Below are 6,206 nucleotides of genomic sequence, written 5' to 3'. Positions count from 1 at the left end.
CGTTTCTTCTGATTCTGGATCCCATAGCGAACGGTCACATTTTTGACTCTCTCAGCATCGACGTCCTTTCGCCCTTCTAGTTTTGGAACTGGTGGTGAACGGTCGTGTGCCGACGTTTTCTCTTATCTCTTGGGTCCGGCGTCCGGGCTCTGTTGGTGAACGGTCGCTATTGCTCTTGCGCGGGGAGGCTTCATCGCAGGCGGCCGTGTTCCGAGATCTTGCTGGTGATCGTGAGGACAAGCATGGGTTGAGGAGCGAGCTGCACGCCTGCTCATTCGCTTCGTGCATGGAGCCAGGAGTGAGCGAGACGCACAATGAGGCCTAGTTCGTGCCAACGAACATGCGTTTCCCACCAAGGCCTGAGACGATCTTTGACGATTCCTGACGAGATACACCAGCCGATTTGAGCTAAGTGCCCACTAAATCACACCTATTTATTTTTCAGTTATGTTATCTTTTGTCTGTATTCGGGTCTGTGCGGGAGCGCTCCATTTAGGAATCGTAGTTTTATTTTGCCAAGTTATATTTTGTTACTGCCATTTTCTTAACTAGGGCATGCCCGTACTATATATATATCTAAAATTATATCCCCCCCCTCTATTTACATGAAATGGTTTGGTCCAAAGCGAACGGCCTGCGAGTACGGTGACAATCCCCCCCCCCTCTATTTACATGAAATGGTTTGGTCCAAAGCGAACGGCTTGCGAGTACGGTGACAATCCCCCCCCTCTATTTACATGAAATGGTTTGGTCCAAAGCGAACGGCTTGCGAGTACGGTGACAATCCCCCCCCTCTATTTACATGCAATGGTTTGGTCCAAAGCGAACGGCTTGCGGAGTTTGGTAAAGAAATCGCCATAGCTCGGTAACTACTTGTCCGATTAATATGAAACCTTGAAAAGGCACATCCTCGGGTCCCCAGCAATATACCTGGCAAGTTTCAAGTATATCGGACCCGTGGTTGTCGAGAAACAGCGGTCACAGACAAACACACAGACACACACACAGACACACAGACACACAGAGATTACTGGAATTATAGATAGACTAGGGCATGCCCGTACTATATATATATCTAAAATTATATCCCCCCCCCTCTATTTACATGAAATGGTTTGGTCCAAAGCGAACGGCTTGCGAGTACGGTGACAATCCCCCCCCCTCTATTTACATGAAATGGTTTGGTCCAAAGCGAACGGCTTGCGAGTACGGTGACAATCCCCCCCTCTATTTACATGAAATGGTTTGGTCCAAAGCGAACGGCTTGCGAGTACGGTGACAATCCCCCCCCTCTATTTACATGCAATGGTTTGGTCCAAAGCGAACGGCTTGCGGAGTTTGGTAAAGAAATCGCCATAGCTCGGTAACTACTTGTCCGATTAATATGAAACGTTGAAAAGGCACATCCTCGGGTCCCCAGCAATATACCTGGCAAGTTGCAAGTATATCGGACCGGTAGTTGTCGCGAAACAGCGGTCACAGACAAACACACAGACACACAGACACACAGAGATTACTGGAATTATAGATAGATAAAACCGGCATTTTCTTGTACATTTTAATTCCGTGTCGTGCGAGTTGATTTATTGCAGGTTTGAAGACTACCGGTGAAATCCGTGAAGGTAAGCGCTTTTCGGTCTCTCTTCCCCCACGCGTATTCTCCACAATATTTCGACAGAACGCCTCGGAGTGTTAAGCTCATTTGGTCCTTCGTGTCACCCTGCGGTGTTCACCACACAGGGTAGTCACATGACAATATTCTAGACTCTAGAGGCAAAGCATAGCATTATGCAGTATTCATTTTAGATAAATTTGAATTGTCCTAACAAAATAATTTTTATGAAGGGGATGTCATGCTCAACAAATGTCATTTTCAATCGTTTTTATCAAGGGGTATATGTATTTTATATAACTGTTGATAGGTTACTACTTATTGAATTTTGGTGAATTATGCACCACAATTTGTGCATTTGAATATCTTAAACTGGGTTATGATTGGATCCACTATAAAACAGGAAATAAAATGACACAATACAGGTGATGTACTATAATATTGGAACAACTCTCCAAATAATACTTAAGACACATAATTGTATGACAGGTACTTCACACTATTCCCACTGATCTGATCTCCATATATGCACAATGGGGTAGAAATGCTATACATGTGCAACAATACAGTATATCAAAAGCTTGATTGGAAGCTTTGCTTGTTTCATCAGAAAAAGACACAGAACTAGAATAACACTCTTCAAAGTCACGACGTCGACTTATATGCCTCCACTCACATTACATCATTATAATACTTGTACCAAGTTTGATTTAAATTCATTCAGCTGTTCTCAAGTTATCACATTTTTACCTGACATGACCTCTGACCTTTGCCCACTTGATCCCAAAATTTAAAAAGGTCATGTTTACATCATTATACATACCTGTACCAAGCCGTAATTTTAAATCCTTTTAGCTGATCCCAGGTTATCACATTTTTACCTGACATGACCTCTGACCTTTGAACCCTTGATGCCATAATCCAATCAGTTAATCTTTACATCATATATAGTTGTACCAAATTTGCTCAAAATCCCATCACTTGTTCACAAGTTGGCATGACAACATAAATTGTACTTAACATGACCTCTGACCTCATGACATCGCCATCTAATCAGTTCATCTTTACCTCATTATCCATACCTGCACCAAGTTTGACTAAGATCCCTTCAGCCGTTCTTAAGTTTTTGCCACAACGACATAATTGTAACTTAACATGGCCTCTGATCTTTGACCTGTTGACCCCAAAAACAAATCAGTTTTATCTTTGCATCATAATATATAAGTATACCAAGTTTGGTGAAAATCCCATTACTGGTTCACAAGTTAGCTCGGTAACAGAATTTTTACCTGACAGGATGTCTGACATTTGACCTTTGACCTCTTGACCGCAAAATCTAAGCAGTTCATCTTTACCTCATTATACATACTTGCACCAAGTTTGACTAAGATCCCTTCAGCCGTTCTTAAGTTATTGCCACAACGAAATAATTGTAACTGAACATGGCCTCTGATCTTTGACCTCTTGACCCCAAAATCAAATCAGTTTTATCTTTGCATCATAATATACAAGTATACCAAGTTTGGTGAAAATCCCATTACTGGTTCACAAGTTAGCTAGGTAACAGAAGTTTTGCCTGACGGGACTTCTGACATTTGACCTCTCGACTCCAAAATCTAATCAATTAATCTTTACATCATTATGCATACCTGTACCAAGTCTGAATTAGATCCCTTCAGCCGTTCTCAAGTTATAGACCTGTCAGACTTTGACCTTTGACCTCACCCCCAAAATCAAATAAGTTAATCTTTGCATCATAATACATACTTCTACCAACTTTGGTCAGAATCCAATCACTGGTTCACAAGTTATGTTAACAGGATTTTTACCTAGCATGACCTTTGACCTTGTGACCCCGAAATGTAATCAGTTAATCTTTACCTCATACATACCTGCAACAAGTTTAACTAAGATCCCTTCAGCCGTTCTTAAGTTATTGCCACAACGAAATAATTGTAACTTAACATGGCCTCTGATCTTTGACCTGTTGACCCCAAAAACAAATCAGTTTTATCTTTGCATCATAATATATAAGTATACCAAGTTTGGTGAAAATCCCATTACTGGTTCACAAGTTAGCTCGGTAACAGAATTTTTACCTGACAGGATGTCCGACATTTGACCTTTGATCTCTTGACCGCAAAATCTAAGCAGTTCATCTTTACCTCATTATACATACTTGCACCAAGTTTGACAAAGATCTCTTCAGCTGTTCTCGCGTTATCGCGGTAACGAAAACTTATCACGGATGGACAGCGGGACGGATGACCTGAAAACATAATGTCTCCAGCAACTTCGTCAGCGGAGGCATAAATAGAGTTCTCAGACTAATAATGTTAACTAGTACATTTAGTGCAATTGAAACAATACTGAAGGCTGCACAAGAGAAAGGGGATGATGAAATGCTGAAATACATTCAGGAAGTTGACCTCATAGCTGCAGAGGCAATCTGTCACCCCTTATGCAAATTAAATTACATCAGCAAGCCTAATCTGCAATTCCAAAGTGTCTGAGAATCAGGCACTCAGGAGACTGTGGCAGCACAAGAATGAAGTGAAAGACACATGAAAGCCCGCTTGGAGTTTGCAAAAAAGCACCTAAAGGACTCTCAGACTGTGAGAAACAAGATTCTGTGGTCTGATGAAACCAAGACTGAACTGTTTGGCTTCCGTCTGGCCACTCTGCCATAAAGCCCAGATCGGTGGAGTGTTGCAGTGATGGTTGTCCTTCTGGAAGTTTCTCCCATCTCCACACAGGATCTCTGGAGCTCAGCCAGAGTGACCATCGGGTTCTTGGTCACCTCTCTTACCAAGGCCCTTCTCCCCCGATTGCTCAGTTTGGCCGGGTGGCCAGCTCTAGGAAGAGTCCTGGTTGTTCCAAGCTTCTTCCATTTAAGAATTATGGAGGCCTCTGTGCTCTTGGGAACCTTCAATGCAGCAGACATTATTTGTAGGCTTCACCAGATCTATGCCTCGACACAATCCTGTCTCTGAGCTCTGCAGGCTGTTCCTTCGACCTCATGGCTTGGTTTTTGCTCTGATATGCATTGTCAGCTGTGAGACCTGATGTAGACAGGTGTGTGCCTTTCCAGATCATGTCCAATCAATTGAATTTACCACAGGTGGACTCCAACCAAGGTGTAGAAACATCTCAAAGATGATCAAGAGAAATGGGAGGCACCTGAGCTAAATTTCAAGTGTCATAGCAAAGGGTATGAATACTTATGTCAATGTGATATTTCAGTTTTTTCTTTTTAATAAATTTGCAAAACTTTCTAAAATCCTGTTTTCTTTTTGTCATTATGGGGTATTGAGTGTAGATTGATGAGGGAAAAAATGAATTTAAACGATTTCAGCATAAGGCTGCAACATAACAAAATGTGAAAAAAGTGAAGGGGTCTGAATACTTTCTGAATGTACTGTAAATAGGATACTGTCCCATGTTGAATGCCTCACCCACTGAGGAAAGCACAATCTACATCATTCGAAAACATATGCAGAAGACAATGGCTCAACTTGATCAGTGAGAAACAGTGATTACCTTTGATCTGGCTATCTATATGAGGGCCAGAGAGACTGGGTGGCACCTGTCAGATAAGTTATGCGACACAGTAATTAGGTTAGGTGGCTTTCACATTGCCCTCAATTTCCTTGCTGTCATTGGCAAACTGTTTAACAGCTCTGGTTTGGAAGATGTTTTGGTTGAATCTGGAGGCTATTCTGCTTGATGTGCTTCACCTTTGTTGAAGGGCAAATCTTACAATCGAGGAGTTCGGGTCCATAAGCTGATTTCAGAAACAATGTTTCGTCTACAGTGGAACTTGATGGTTCTATGATTAGGCACGGCTGACATTCCAGACATTGACAAGAAGGCAATCATCAAAGCCCTTCAGGTCTGCTGCACTGATCTCGTGAACAAGGACCATATCGACGACCAATTTCAAGAATTGTGTGCACAGACTCGACAACTGCTTGAAGTCCTCACAATGTTCAGGGATGAGGGAAAGAAGAGGTCACTTTTGTTTGCCTTCTGGAATATGTACACTGATATGGTGCAAGTACTGCTCAACTGTATCCGTGCAGAATGAGAAGGCAGTTGGCTGGATCACCTATCTGTTACTGCCTCCAAGGCCTCATTCGGAATGGACAGAATGGACCTCTTCGGAATGGACAGAACCAACTATGCCAGGTGGCTGCTGGTGTATTTGACAGATAAGAGACAGCAATATGTAACACATCCTGTAATATATGAGCAGTTTATTCAGTGAGAACATAGCGAGATGCTCCACACAGCCTTTCAACCTGATTTGGTCACAATAAAACAAGCATTCTGAGTATTGCGCTGCAATACATGTCCCCTACCGGCAGTCTTTTGTCCGGAAAAATGTTGGGGAAATTACCAAGGGTTATTTACCCACAGGTTCTGAATCGTTCCCAATCGCTAATTACCTCAGGACGGGCTCACCTGTGATTCGCACTCGGGATTTCGATTTATACACCTTGCAGACAGGTCAGCAGAAGAACGACAAAAAAAGTTGTTGATAAAGAACCTTTCGAGTCGCTAAATATCAGTAATTTATTATATTTTCCGGTTC

The sequence above is a fragment of the Myxine glutinosa genome, chromosome 1 (genome assembly GCF_964187855.1).
Source record: "Myxine glutinosa chromosome 1, kmMyxGlut1.1, whole genome shotgun sequence".
NCBI lineage: Eukaryota > Metazoa > Chordata > Myxini > Myxiniformes > Myxinidae > Myxine > Myxine glutinosa.
This window is presented reverse-complemented; position numbering follows the sequence as displayed.